Genomic DNA, 16,829 nt, shown 5'->3' with positions numbered 1-16,829 from the left:
ACAAACTTCAAGTGAAAATATATGCAAAAAAAAAAATCAGGTGAAACAATTGAAATAGGAAGTAATAAAAGCAGTCTGCATGAAAATGTCATCCTATTGGTTTTGAAGAGTATTTATTGAATATAGTACTTTGCTGACACTGATTTGAAGAAACTGGCAAAACAAGCCTTCCATATTTCTGAACTTAGAGAGAAAATTAAACTTGTCAATGCTTTACTACAAGGCTGTGGAAATGTTTGAAGGAGGTCCCCTACGGATTGTGACCTTGTTGCACTGGGTGTCTTGCATGCCTCTTTGCTTTTTTAGGAGCTAAGATGTCTGATGTTTAGTGCTCCTGGTAAGGTCATCCTTGACAGATCGGCGTAAGATAAGGATCTAGTCAAATTGCAGTCCAACATTTCAATTAGCATCTGTGATGATTCATTTAAAAAAAAGAATGACAAAACCTCAACCAAAGCAGGTATATCAGACCCCTCTGGGGAGACAGCCTGAAACAATGTTTACAGCACGTATCTGATGGCTGGATGACCCATGTGGTCTAGTCAAGGTCAGCATGTGATGGCTGGATGACCCATGTAGTCCGATCAAGATCTGCCTGTAAAAGACCTGCAGAGCTGCTATATGAGAACCACCAGGAATGAGACAGGCTGGAGGGGGGGGGGGGCTACAGGAGTTCCAAATACATGACAGGCAGAACTGGAGCAGACTAAGATGGACTACATTCTGCCAGTGAAAACTCACCCTTGGGAGTTTGAATGTTATCTTACTTTTAGGGTGTGGTGGGAGGATGAAAGCTGCGAGCAACAAAAGTGGGGATTGGTGTTACTGTTTCCTAGTTCCAACTCTGTGAAATGCACTGCCTTAAAACAGCAACAGAGCCTGCAGTCTATATGAATTCTGAGGATGAAGCAGTTTTGCTCTAAATTCTGTAATTAATTGCAAAATCTGCTTAAATTTATTTTTTTACAACAAACTAGTTCAAGAAGGCATCTAAACTCTAACAGTTTGTTTGGATGAGGTAATGAGAAGCATGTTTTTTCTCTTATCCTCTCTCTGCATTTTCACTAAAATTAGTTTCATTACTGCAGCTTTCGTAGGTTGGTACTAGGCTATCAGCCCTAGGGCCTATACAAGCCGAGTCATAACAATTCCCGGGCTATTTCTTCCCACAGTATGTACTTCCCTGGACCCCTGTCTAGCAGGGCGACTGACGTGATCCCCGGGGTGAATTTCCTATCTCCCATCCAATCATCAAGGTTCCTTTTGAAGATGGCCAAAGAGGCACTCTGCTTGACATGTATGGGCAGTCTATTCCAGAGTCTGGGTAGTGTCTGGGTCAGGAACCTATCCCTCCAGCATGTTTTGTTCATTGTGATGACAAGGTTTAGATCCCGGGAGTGTGTGTTTCCGAGGGGATTGGGATTTTTTTAAGTGTGGCATGTCTAACAGCTCTGGGTTTTACATGGCCTTGTATGTTAAGCAGAGATCGCCTCTGAGTAGACGATATATGACAGAGTATAGGTGGAGGTTTTTTAGACGGTCAGCATAGGGCATCTGCTTTAGGCCTGTGAATCTTTTAGTGAGGTATTTCTGTGGCCTTTCCAGTTGTTGCAGATGTCTTGAGAGGTACATACCAAATGGGGCGTTGTATTCTATAATGGGTCTAATGAGGGATTAGTACAGTGGGACAATGACCTCCTTTTTTTTGGATGAAAAGCCCTTAGTGATGAGGTGTGCCACATAGAAGGATTTCCTGACTGTTGTGGCAATGTGCTTATCGAAGGTGAGACCACTGTCCACCTGTGTCCCTAAGTCTCATCACATTTTCGGTGTTTAGTGTACTGCCACCTATGTGGTAATTCATGGGTACATGTTTTTTCCCAAAGCGGATAATTATACATTTCTTGGCATTGAGCTTGAGCCCATGGCACTGGCACCAAGCATCTGTTTCTGTAAGGCCCTTTTGTAAAAAATCCACATAATTTGGGGATTCAGTAATGGCTCCCACTTTGCAGTCATCTGCGAACTTTGTTAGCCAGAGTCCCTTAGTGTTGGCCTGTACTTCAGAGAAGTAGATGCCAAACAAGAGCGGTCCCAGGACTGAACCCTGAGGTACTCCACTTGTAACATGTCTGGAGCTGGATTTGGAATCGGCTACTTTTACAGTGTGGGTTCTGTGAGTAAGCCAGTTGGCAACCCATCGAGTGACACAGGGATTAATGCCCAGCTTAGTACGTTTATCTATGATTCCAGAGTAGGGAATGGTGTCGAAGGCCTTGGAGAGGTCCAGATAGGCTGTATGGACCACCTTACCCTAGTCCATGGCTCTGGAGACTGATTTGAAGAAGTCAATAAGGTTCAGGAGACAAGATCAGCCCTTCACAAACCCAAACTACGTGGGGTCCAGTCTTTGAAGGTTGCCAATGTCTTTGTTTCTAAGTTTCATGATAATATGTTCCATGGCCTTGCAGATCAGGCTCATCAGACTGATAGGGCAGTGGATCCCCCCTTTTGGAGTGGGATAACTGTTGCTGTGCGCCACTCAGTGGGCACGAAGCTTGAGGTGAGGCTATGATTAAACATGACACTTTGTTGAGGTGCCAGTTCATTTTGTAGTTCATGTAGTACACAGCCTGGGATGTTGTCTGGTCCCATGGATGCTGTATTCTTATCTTTGGAGAGTGCATTTTTTACCTTTGTGGCCGTTATTTCCGGAATTTGGCAATCTTTCAGTATTGAGATGGGCCCTTTATGGGGTGAGAGGGGAGTGAAGTTTACACTGAATCGTTCTGCCAGGATATTGGCAATATCCTTGGGATCAGTATATTTAATGCCATTCTGTTGTAGCTCAGAGCAGATCTGAGCATTGCCATTTAGATTCTTGACATAGCTATAGAATGCCTTGTGGTTGTCTTTGGAATCTTTGGCAATTTTATTTTCATAACTAGCTTTGAAGGATTTTATGAGGGATCTCAGCTTCTTACTGAGGCTGGTAAGGGAGTTTGGGATTTTCCTCTTTTCTGCAACAGTTTCTTCCTTTTGCGTAAAGATTGTTATGGCAAGGGACCACTAGACTGGCTTATTTTTTTGGAGGAGAGCATCATGGTTCTATTGGGGATGGCATGATTCATGCACAAGTGGATGTGCTCGTACAGTGCCTTAGTGTAGGATTCAGCAGTCAAACTTTCAGTTCCCGTCTGCATGGGTTTCATGAAGTTTGTCACTTCTGACTTGAGTAGCATTAAGTTGGCTTTGGAGAAGCTTTTTACGTAGGTTTCCTTACTGGTGGTGGGATGGGGATGTCAAGGGTGATTAGCTTATGGTCAGACCAATGATCAACGAATGGGTGACCATAGGTGTGGAGCATTGATTTCCCATGTTGGTAATGACCAGGTCTAGGATACTGGAGCCCCTGGTGGGACTAAGGATTAGTTTATCCAGGGCACTGGAATTTATGAATTACAAGAACCGTTGGGCAAAGGTGTTGGTACATGAGTAGTTTTCCCAGATAATGGCAGGGTAGTTGAAATCACCCAGTATTAGGGTGTTTGGTTGTATTTTCCAGTATGTTTAGAAAGGTGTAGTGAGAATCTTGGGGCATGGTGGGGGATCTGTAGCAAGCTACAGTTTGGATTGCAGTCTTACTTAGTGTTAGTTGCACCTGGAGAATTTCATACAAATTGTGTTGGGCAACTAGCCTGGTGTTGTGAATATCCTTGGTGAATATGGACACTCCGCCAACTTTAGTGTTTTGGTCCTGGTTTGGTGGCTGAAAAGTGTGGTATGAGTTATAGCCTGGTAATGCAGGGGTGCTCTCTGGTGCCTTGAACTAGGTCTCAGTTACTGCACAGATATCGATGTTCTCCATTTTTAGGAGTGCCTCGAGAGAGTGCATTTTGAGGTTTAGACTTCTAGTATTGAGTAGCATTACCTTCAGATTTTGCATGCTTGTACCTGTTATGGTAGTGGTTTTGTCCTGTGAACTTTGCCTAAAAAAGGCACTATAGGGGAGGCAAGAGCCTTAGCCAGTAACCTGAATCCCAGCGGCAACAGGTGCAGATGATCTCTGGCAAAGCATTGCGGTCTGTCGATCATGTTGTCCCAGGCAGACAGATACTGGATCCCTTTTGAATGACACCAGAAACTTAGCCAATTGTTGAAGTCAATCATTTTGTCATTATATTGTGGTATCATTCTGGGCAAAGGCAGGATGCTACTCAGGGCTAGGGTCATACCTGCCTGGGTCACATGATCTGAGAGCTCTTCCATGTCTCTTTTCATGCAGTCCAGTGAGGTACATCTCAAGTCATTCACTCCAACATGGACAATGACAGAGTCATATTTGTACTTGTTATGGAGAGACTTGAGTGCATGAGTTATGTGGCAGATCCTGGCACCCGACAGGCAGCTGACTGTAATTTTCTCCTTGTTCAGCCTGGTGAGTGGGACATCAGTGTGCCTGACTTTCAGCAAGCCTGTAAATTTCTATCATCCGGCAGGTTACTGTTATCTTAATGGCATCTATTTTTTAGCCACTTACTGTGGTGTGTTAAGTTTTGTTGCTGTTGATTTCAGATCTTAAAGGCCTGGTGGTATGACATTGCAGGCATATTGAGGTAAGAATTATTTTAGAGTTTTAGTGTCCCACTTACTTCACCTCTTTGATTTTTCTGAGTACAATGTGTAAGATATTGAGCAAATCCATGAAGTCATAATGTTACAATTCATCTTTGTTTGCATCAGACGAAAACAAAATGTAGTCATCAGTATTCTGCATTATCAAATAAATTCTTCAAAGCTATACGGATATGTATAAAACATCATGCTGAATAAGAGATAAAAGCAGCAGGAGTGTGTATAAAGCAGTAATACAAAGCTGCTTTTAGGAACAAGGTATGAAAGGAATCAGCTTTCTTCAACAACTTCAGCACAACCCCCCCAAAGGCATGCTTCCAGTTTCAAAGGATCTGATGAGTATTTGATACATCCAGGGCAGGTTGCCACAATGCATATATAACAAAGAAATGACTAGGCATTGATCAAACTATCATTATCTCAGCAACAGTAATAAAGGATGTGCCTCTGATGGGCATTTGGATCTATTCCTGCCACTCAGTCATAATCAGTGTTGTGTATATATTATTATTAACATCTTGGGTTCACACTATTTATTCTCATATACACTTTTCTAAGGTATGTCATTGATTCTGCATGGTACTTCATTTACACTGAGTTTTAATATTTTGTTCATGTTCTCTCCTTTTTCATATGTCTAAGCTGAATTATAGCTAGAACTAATATGAATATTAACTTTCAACAAACGGAAGACATTAAGTTGATGCTAATGAATGCAGTTTATGAATAGTTGCATTAAAGCAGTATTTTAAATAACCAGTTCTCATATTACTGCTCTTTGGCATTACTGGGGAGAAGAGTTGCCCACAACAGATGTTTAGCAGTCTATCTGCTATGTTTCAACTGCTCTGCATTACATTTTATTTAATTTAATTATTTAACATTTGTTTATCAGGAAAGTCTGACTTGGAATGAAGCCAATTTTCAGTGGAGGTCAGGGGAGATATGGTCTAGACGCATGTCTTTGTAACGTGGGAAGAAAGTGGAGCACCCAGAGGAAACTCCCATGAATGCAGGGAGGACATGTAGACTCCGCACAGAAGGCACCGCAGCCGAAAATCAAACTGAAGAACCTCTTGCTGTAAGGCGACAATGCAACCATTTTCTGTTTCATGTCAGGTTGAGGTACAATTTCTGTGAAAGATCATGTTTTGTGCCTGTATGTCAGCAGAATATTTAATGATATAATATGGCATTGTGCCATCTCCAGAAGTAAACATAACAAACTTAATATTGACAGATCCAGTGCAACACATCCTCTGATATGAAACATTTACATAAGGTAAACCATCTGCCTGCATCATATAAGCTATAAAAATGCAACTTTACAGTCAATTACTTAATGCAGAGTTATTATAACTCTATACTAACACCACTGCATACTCATTGTACAAATGGCAAACTGGACTAGCTTAAATGATAAAATATACATGTTATGGACATTGTTATCAAACACATTTATTACAGTATATTTACCATAACCTTTGCCCTGACATGCGTTTGAAATCACGATGCAGTCTGACTGTCAAGAGATTGCTTCTTAGTCCTAATATTAAAATATATACAACAATCCAAAAGGTGAATTCAGTTGCATTTTGTTAAAAAAAAAAAAAAAAAAAACATGCACTTGTTTCTGGACAATTAAAATATATTTTGAAATTACTTGCACGCTAGGTGTGAATTTCTGGTTCAGCAGTTTTGTTACAGGAAAGGAAATGAATGAACATTACTTGATTACTATAATGCAGCCAAGATCTGAGATGAGGCTGTCCTTTCTCATTTACCATTAGGGCTAAGGCTGACAAGACCAGGCAGATCAGTACTGGGAACTTTCTCAGGCCCCTCCCATGTACCCATAATGCTCTGCCAGACAACTTCCTCTTCAGATCACTTTAGCTCACATCTGAGCAATGGCCCCAGGAGATTAGTTTAAGAATGTATTTCATGTTGCCTGACATACAATGTTTCTTTTCAGGGTTTCTTCAAGTATTAATTTGGAGTGTGGACTCTTGACAGTGGAATAGTCATTGGTCAGTTTGGCCTACCCTTATGGACTTTTGATGCTTATCTCTTTCTTTCTTTTCTGATTTAAACAAGCCTCTGCTGTAGTTTTTGTCCATTCCTTGCTTTCCATCAATTTCTTCATTTTTCTGCCAGGTCACAGTGCTTCCTGCAAAGTGTATCTTGGTAAAATGGAGACTATAAGGAAAGTGAAGCTTTTAAAAATGTTTATATGGTAACACGATTACATTAGACGTATACTGTATGTGTAATCTGAGGAGGAAAAACACTTTAATGCTGTATATGAAACTTTTAACAGCAGTACTATCACAGAGAAGAGGAGCAGACTGTCCTTATCTTCAGCTTAACTCTCTCTGGACTGACTGTGGTGAACATCTTAGACAAAGGTGAGATATGAGTCGAATTCTGCCATTATCTAAGAATTAGAGTAGTTAAAGGAAGTTAAAAAGAAAGCATAAACCAGAAAAAGTTAAGCCCCAAGTCTGGTGTGCAGCAGGCCGGTAAATCACCTACCCAAGGTCAGCAGGAGTTCAAAGATGAAGTTTGCATGAAGCTCGGCCCAGAGGAATTCATAGCTCACCTTGGGTGCTCCAGGCTACCAGTCTGTATTGATGCAGAACCTTCCATGTTGAAACACAGGTTAAGTAGAAGAGAACAGAAAGGGGATTAACCTTGTTGAGCATGAATATTGACCACATTATTTTTCTAGACCTTCCTCCTTTGCTTCAGTTAAATCCTACCACAGCATGTCTATAAACTTAACTACATCAAGATGGTGGATGCAGTGATGCAGGTTATATCTGCTGTGGCTCAGTAAGTTATGTCCCAAGCTCTCCCTATAATGATATTGTGACAGACAGAGACCATCCCAGGACTTCCAAGTTTTCCTTTCCTTTAGCTCTCCTCACTGGATCACATACTGGTTCTAGTCCTATTGAGGACAAACTTTGGCCTGCAGGCACAAGCCTTGGTGCCAAGGATAGACTGAACCTCAGTGGCAATCTCAAGCAAAGCTGCTGAGCTCCCTCAGTGTTGACTTGGCCATCAACACTGAAGACTATGGCCTTGATGTAAGTGCCAGCCTCTAGCATTGGCATTAATGCCTCAGATATGGTGTCATGGCCAATAAGCATGGGACCAGTACTGAGCTCAACAGAATTAACATTCTGGTCCTCAGGGATAAGGCTCTCAACTGTTGTCTTGGGGTCAAATGAGACCTCAATCCCAGTAGTGGGCTCAGGACTTCTGGGATGAGGTCATTTTTTTAATTTTATCAGCCATGTCAAGTAACACAGAGCTATGTAACCTTATAGAAAATTCCAGAAATGGACAAATAAATTGCTGCTGAAATTATGTGTGGCTTCAGTGGTTACTGAGAAATGGTAAGTTGTTTATAAAATATTACAAAACCAACATTTACTGTGCTTATTATCATTTATAAAACTCAGTTCAAGGCATATAATGTAATGCATACTCCACTGTAAAGATTTGTTTGTGCAGAACAGTTTGCCATTTACATTTCTTTAGTAACCCTTACAGCTGCAGAGATATGATCATTTATTTGAAATGTAAGGACTTAACTTGCTTTTGTCAAAAAAGCTAAGGATGTAATCTTTGGAAGATGCAGCACAAACCTCCAAAGCTCCTCTGGAATGACTGTATTAAGTTATTCCTACATTAAGGTGCATTTGCCTGTTGTATCCATTTCCCACAAAGGGGGTAACACTTCGGCACTTGCCTCATTGAGAGTGTTCAAGGTCTTTCTAAAAGATTATATTGCACACAATGGTAATTAAACTGAAAAAATATTCAAGTACAAAAAAACAAACCAGTGCTTCGGCATCTAAAAGATGCCTTCCATGCCTCTGTTAAATGATTCTATCCCTCATTTTGAGCGGTATTTTATACTGAAGAAACAGTCTCTCAACCTTTGAGTCGGCAGCTTGGAAAGAACAGAAATAATGGACAACCCTCGTCCTGCTGACCGTTTCCTCCTCCAGAAAGATTTCTGAATCACAGACCCTGTGCATCAATCCTTATTTAGTCTTTGATAAGGACAGAATGTCCTTATGAACAAACCATTTGTTCATTCCTAAGGTAGTTACTGAAACAAACTCTATGCACTTGCCTGTTTTCTTCCCTGAATCCTCTAACAGGGGACAATGCCTAATATATACTATTGATATGCACAGGCAACTTTGACATTCTCCGGACAGAACCAAATTTATTAGAAAGGACTCTAAATTATTAATTTTATTTTTAGACAAGAAACTGTGCTCTAAAGTATCCAAGATTATCTTGTCCAGGTGAGTGTCTAGCAGTATAAAATCTTCTTGACAACAAGCTCCTGCGATTCACACCAAAATCTTAATCAGCCAGGGCAGTAGCTACCTCTCATGCCTTTTCAGGAATGCTTTCATGGATGACATTTGTGTAGCAATTACATGGACTTCACTGAATATTTTACAAGACACTACAAGCAGGATGTAACCTCTGTATCTTTTTCTCCCTTTGGAGTCACAGTCATTAGAATGTTCCCATAAGGCACCACCCAAGAGGATAAGCTTAGGACTCCGTCCTAATGGTTAAAAAGATGGACAACCTCATCTCAGATACAAATGTTAAGGCTTACATTAGTATCATATCTAGATGGATATGCATGCCGGTCCTCATCAAGTTACCCACCTAGCACCCCCTCATATCAGAGTAGAGGAAGTCAAGAGAGATAGTTAGTGAAGTAGTGTCAATTCTGCCCCATCACAGTCCAACCCAACAGACATTGTCTTCCTAGTAAGGCATTATGGATACAGGGGTGAAGCCAGAAGTCTAGAAAAGTTTCTGTTGTCAAACTGCATTAAGTCCTGTCAGCCTTAGTTTTAAAGTTTAACACTGATGGACATACTCATCCAGATCTAACATTATGTTAAGTACAAAACTTCAATTTTTTGCACTCTATGCAAGATCAACCATATAGAAACATTCTATATCTTTCAGGAAAAGTGTTCCATATTTTTATTTTTATTTTTATTTTTATGAATCTAGTCTTTACTTTCTATTGTCACATATGCCTGTTTACTGATCTTTAGGACTGAAATCTAATTTTTTGTATTTATGACAAAAATGTCTTGTTAAGATTTAGTAATGCATCACATTTCGTTGGTTTGGATGAATGGTATATAATTCAAACAGAAATAATGTTTAGTCTATACTTCTCATTTCTGTGTAACAAAATTAAGAGATTACTAATTCTGACAAGCACTGAAACTATGCAGCAGCATTGCTTTATTTTATGATACCGATCATTCATCACCAAAAAAGTACACCACCAAAAAAAGGATGGTAGCTCGTACAAATGTTTGATGATGGAAAAGCCAAAACACAAAGTAACAAAGAAACCAGGCCAACAATGTCAACACTGAGGAAGGGTTGTAAAAACCTGAAAGCTTTGTGATTTAGAAATTAAAAGTGTTTTAGTCTGTCTCTTTGACGTTGTTGCCATGTTTTCTTTGTTATCAGTCATTCATCACCAGCTAATTCTATAGTAAATATAACACGACTGAGTCAGTGAAAGGCTCTACTTAAGTATTACTTTGTAATCAAATCGCCAAAAACATCTTTATCCACAAATGAAGGTATCATTCCATTGATAGTGCCTGTGATGTGGAAAATCATGATAAACAGCTCTGTGGTTCGTACAAATTGAACTTGAAGTCATGCACTGGATTTTCCAGTAAGCATGACATTTCTGCATGAAGGTTTAGACTATAAAATTAATATGGCAGGTTTAATGTTCAGTTATTGGGCAGCCACGTGGTGCAGCAGTTAGTACTGCCGCCTCACAGCAAGAAGCTCTCCGGTTCGATCCTCGGCTGTGGTGCCTTCTGTGCAGAGTCTGCATGTCCTCCCTGTGGTCGCGTGGGTTTCCTCCGGGTGCTCCGGTTTCCTCCCACATCCCAAAGACAAGCTGTAGGTGGGTTGGACACTCTAAATTGGCCCTAGTGCATGTAAGTGTGTGCCTTCTGTGGAAGGTTGGGCGCTGGGCTAGCAACTCGACACCGTAAAACTCCACTGCCAGTCATGAGTGGACAGGTGATCTGATGTGGCAACCCCTAACCGGGAAAAAGCCAAAAGAAGATGAAGACTTTTCAGTTATTGCTTGCTGCTAATTCTTAGTCATTACTCCCTCCTTCTCCTTTGTTTCTTTTCCTTCATTTTAACCCTCACTCCATCCCTCCTCATTTATATTATTTTCAAATAATTTCATTCTCTTTTCATCTCTCTCTCATTTTTCTTTTATTATATTTTCTTTTACCTGCTTTCCTCACCACCTGCTTTTTCTTACATTATATTATCTATATTTCCACCATGCATGCATCATTTTTATGTTTCATCCCATCTCACTATTGTTACTGCCCGACATTGATTTAGTTCTGTTTTTTAATTATTGTTGCAAATAGTTTGCTTTTGCTTTATTTGTGATTCTGTCCCAGGCTATGCCTGAAATAGGTCCTGCTCTGCTCCAGTTAACAAATTTAAATGAATGCATACACACATATATACACATACAGATCTTTGTACCGCAGCACATACATTTGTTACAATGGCTGCACCTCTTTGACAAACAGCAAAAGAAATGTTGAAAAGATACTCTTTCCTTACTCACTTCTATGGAAGGTAGTGAAACACAGCTAAAAGCTTTCATCACTGTGATTCAAATGATATGCAACGCCTTCCTGTTTATGATGTCCTTCAAGTGGTTTCTGCTATACAAGGGAAGAAATTAGCTACATAGCATTCATAATTTTAAACTCAGAAAAGAACATCAGGAAAATGGGGCTAAATGTTAGACATTGTCTTTCCTTGCAACGTATTCAATGTTGTTGAATGTCTGTTTCTGACTCTAGATAAACTGCCACTCTTCCAGGAACAAAGGTTATTTTACAGAGTAAGAAGCAAGGCCTGGTGATCTCTTGCTAACTAGCTCAAGTTAAAACAAATGGCTTTAAATGTTGATCGCCAATAAAGGCCCAGTCATCTTAAATTAAATGATGCTGATGTGAGAAGGTGGTACAGGAACAGATGGATCCTTCTGAGTACTAATGAATGAAGTCACAAAATGTAAAATGAGAAGGTAGCAATGACCACCTCAGGTTGTGTTTTCATCTCATTAAAGCAATTGTCACAACATGTATAACTGTTAGGGAAAGGAAATCAGGTAAACACCACAGAAGAATGCTCCCAGAAAAACAAAATACTTCAGAGAAACAAGGAGCGTATCACCACAGGCACTGAGGAACATCTATAACTGAAGCACATTTTATTGTTTTATGACTGCTCATTTTTTGTGTCAGTTTCCCTGCATAGAATTTCAAAAGTAGTTTTTTACTGTAGCATTCTCTTAAAAATATGAAAACATTTTCAAAAAGGCCTCATCATTGCTAGCTTCCTAACGAACACTTCTTGACTTCTAGAAATGAGATTTCAGAATCACTCATGTAGCAGTTATCTCCACACACACACACACACACACACACACACACACACACACACACACACACACACACACACACACACACATACACCCATGCAAAGGCAGAGTGTGAGAATATGGTTTCCTGTTAGAAACATGACTTATCAACAAACAAAAACCAAGTCTGGCAAAATATTTTATTACAGTTTCAATCTGTGTCACAAGAGTGTTAATGAATAGAATGCTGTGTTTTTGGTAACCTTCACATTTACAAAGTGAAAAAATGACTTATAAAGCTCCTAACTACTTTTCCAGTACTACAGGACATGAACAGCCAGTGAAAAACATTAGTTACACACAAACACACAAAAAAATAGTGGTCAAGGGATGACTCAGTTCTTCAAAAACGGTTATTCCTACTTATTATTTTGGTTACAGATGAATGAATTCACTTTATTGGATTTGTAATGAATGGCCCAACAGTTCCATCCCATCAAATTCTAGAATTCTTTTAAATGAGTTGCATACAATGGGCTACGAATGTTCTGTTTTCTTACCTCTCTCAATTCTATAAAATATAGGATGGTCCTAAATTGCACAAGGTATATGTTCAGGTACTCAAGGGTATCCTTAATCCATTATATCTATAGTCCTGTTTCTTCCAAATTTCCTTCTGGGATGGAGGCAGGGAGCTTGGATTTAAATCTTCCACTTTATTCCTGAAATACTTGACAGCACATATAATATTGGAAGTATGCTTTCTTTTGGGACCGTTTGTTTTTATTCTCTTCTTCTTTATACATACATTCAGAGCATGTGTAAATTAAATATGGACTTATTAACCCTTTTGACTTCATAGAAATTAAGAATCTGTTCTTATATAATGCCATTTATTGTATTTTTGTAAACACTGGAATATTAGGGATTACATTGCCTCACATCAGAACAGTCACTGTCATTCCTAATTATCTGTATAATATTTGTTCTTAATATCTAGATAATATGACGTGAAATGAATGCAAAGCCCCTTACACCACCTTAGTAATGCATGTTAACTCTTTCCTTGCCACTGCCCCTAACCCTATCCCTATCCCCACACTTTAACTTAAAAAAAAACTTTCTGTAACGCTACAAAACAAGACAGTCAAAGACACGTACACTCACCAACACATTCGTACACAAATACATGCACCACTAAAACTATATATTTACCTAATGCTTACCATAACCTTAAAACAAACACAATCACAAATTCACTAAACCTATCCCCTTTCCTAACCCCTGCTCTAACCCTAACCAACAAACATTCACATACACACAAACACATGCCAATATACATCCCACTTACCTATTGTGACAAAGCACAAATCCGATAAAACATCTGTTTGATAAACTGGATTTTTTAGTAAACAATCCTGCACTTCAGGATTTTGACCAACTGAATGAGTGACCAAACACACTGCATGCATAATGGTATAGTTCTGTTAAGGGGAGATCTTTCCATCTAATTCTTGTGTCAATCTTATTCTTGTGTCAATCCTTGAAGATGAAACAGCTTTGCTTCATGAGAAACCACCACCTTTCCCACCTCTGATAATATAATCAGGTTTTAGCTTTCTAGTCATATTTCCCTGGTATCACTATTCCTCTAAGCTTTTTTCCACTGGAATGTATGTTGTACACCACTGCTGATTATGAAAGGTTACTGTGCTCTACTGTGTAGGGATTAGAGTTAGTAAATATGAGGAAGGAGGTATGGCTGACAAAGCTCCTCACATAGGGGTGAAGTGGGGCTTGCCTTCCTGCATAAACACTGTTTTCAAAGAGTGTGACAGGTATTTAGATTGGCTGAGCTCTTCATCAGTTGTAACTGATGAATTTCTTCAGAATCATTTATGTCTCAGCTGTTCAAAAGGTAAACATGACTGATCGTGATTTCTACTTACCTAGACCCTGCTAAGACATTCAACCTTATTTCACACAGGAGACTGACAAACTATGTGCATTAAATGTCACACCATAGTGAGTACAGTACTAGTTAAACCATAAAACACAGTAAGTCAGGATGAGAAATGGGGGTTACCAGCAGTGACTCACAGGGCTTAGTACTGGATCTATCTCTTTTTGGGCTCATCTTCTCCAGTATAAAAATATAGAAACTGGACTCTGGCTATCCACATAATCTAATGACTGCAAACTAAGTAATACAGTTACTCCAAGGAAATATGACAAAATTCTGCAGGATGCTCTACAGAAATATATATCTGGTGCATTAGTACTCAGTAAAAGCAGCACCATGGGATTCAGTAAAAACTGGGTATAAGTTATGACTGCAAAATAAATGTTCATTTAAGAGTACAATTGTGGGATCATATATAAGTACAATGGAAGAAACCAATTTAAACTTTGACCATTGTTATCTACCATCATCTCCAACATCATCATCAACCCCATACCTCTATCCAGATTTTTACAGAATGTCCAGATTTTTGCCTATTATTTTTTGTCTGTCCCTCATAAAAGTTGTGGTTTTCTGGCATATCACGAATGATTGATGTCATTAAATAATAACAAACATTTGAATTTCATACTTTATATCCTCCAGCAAATGCATGCTAATGAAAAATATTTTAGTATGCAATATTTTAAAAATGTTCAATAACATCCACCACCACTATTTTGAGGAAATGGGCAACTTTTATTAAAAATAATAAACAGTTAAAACAGGAAACGCTTTCACAACTACTGTTGCTTCTTCAAACCATTCACCAAATGCATCAAAATCAGTCCTAAATACTTAAAAACAAAACCATCCAATCATCTCAACAAATCAATTAGGAATTAGCTGTGAATATTTAATGTTGTTGACTCATCATCAAACTAACCAGAAATAAACCAAATAATAACATCCTAGCATAAACTCACAAAGTAATAACTGCCCTATCATTGTTCCGGAAAATCTGTATTGTTATTGGACACAGCAATACAAGCTCATAACTTCATTAGCTGGAATCCATCCAATGTAATATGACACATAAGCCCAAAATGGTAATCGAAATAAAACATATTTCATAGTTTACAACATAATCGAATCCATGACTCCATTTTGTAGGAAATTGAAAAATACTTACAATAGTAATATTTGTCTCATTTTTAGAACCACAGTAACATTGATGCATAGTAATACACACTTCTTGGCTGCTTGCATTCATATTCCATATAACAAATTGTACGATGCACGTATTGTAATTGGGCACTTAGACACAACGCTCAAAACTCATTGGTTAATTTGCTACCAATCAAATCCTGCACATGAACATGAATGTCCTAGGTCTGATTGGCATTCATGTCCACCACCAGCCTTCCTTATGTTCCTTATTTCCGTACCTGGTACCATACCTGGTACGGCCAAATATCTGTTCTATAATCTTCACACATACTGCTTTAAATCATTACCATTCTTCTTCAACTCAGCCTTTTACCTCTTTTTCTTGAGACGCTAGTGTCCTAAGTATTTTCTTGGAATGTTGCACTTTCTCCAGCTAACATCCAGGTCTTCAGCCTAATCTCTATTGAGCTCACAGACTTCCCTGAATACACCATTCTCAACACCAACTCATGCCATCCTTCTTTATCTAGTAGGTCCTAGAACTGCTGCCTGAATGCACTCTTTTCCTTTCTATTTCAACCCTAATGTGCGGCATAAGCTGGGATTGTGATGTCTTCTGAAGCTTGTCCCTCACCACAATTCCCACACCATTTCTAGCCCTTCCTCCTCCTGAGTAGTAGACACTGCATCCCAATCCAAGTATGTTTCCTGCACTGCCCTTCCATCTTGCCTCCTGGATACATAGGATGTCCAGCATTCTCCTTGCCATCGTGTCATCCACTTCCAAGCTGCGTCTTGTCAGCGAAGCTGTATTGAGATGGTGGTGTCTACCAGTGTCAGAAATGCTTATTATGCAGCTCATTTACTTTTAAAAAGCATTCTCTAAATATTCCAGGGAAATCACAGTGCATTTTATATCTCCCAATTCCAAATCACTACTGAATATAAATCTGTATTTATAGCCTTCAAACGAGCCACCTAAAATCAAGTTGAAAAGCTATGTTTCCCTACTAGAAAAAAATCTTCAGGACTGAAAACTTTATAAAAGATTTTAAGAGGAAATATGACCATATTTGTCATTATATTCTATTTTTTACAGGGGTCTTAGAAAAGCTTGTTCTTGATATATAAAGTAATCTCTAAAGCTGTTCTATTTGAAAATATCTGCCTTGAATGCATTGCACAAGGGGTAGCACCACATTAAAGAAACTGATCATAAAAATAAATATCAATAACAAAAAATATGAGAGATGCATTACCACTGTCTTCCAAGATTATGAAATACTGGAATGCACTTCCCACTGCAGCCAGAGGAAGCCAGTCTTCACCTTCAAAAATATAATTACACACATACACGCACACACACACACACACACACACACACACACACACACACACACACACACACACACAAGTTTATAATGAATAATTGCCAGTGAGTTTTATCAAAACACAAAAGGTAGAACATGCTCACAAGCGATTAACATTATAACACCAAATCATTGCAAAAAAATACTTGCAAATGTAAACCAATAAGTAAAATAAAAAGCAGCCTCCTGATATGTAGGCTCTGCCCCACCCCCAACCCCAAAT

Source organism: Protopterus annectens, chromosome 3.part0 (assembly GCF_019279795.1).
Source record: "Protopterus annectens isolate FY-2018-M chromosome 3.part0, PAN1.0, whole genome shotgun sequence".
NCBI lineage: Eukaryota > Metazoa > Chordata > Ceratodontiformes > Protopteridae > Protopterus > Protopterus annectens.
The sequence above is the reverse complement of the archived record's forward strand: the minus strand, read 5'-3'. Positions refer to the sequence as shown.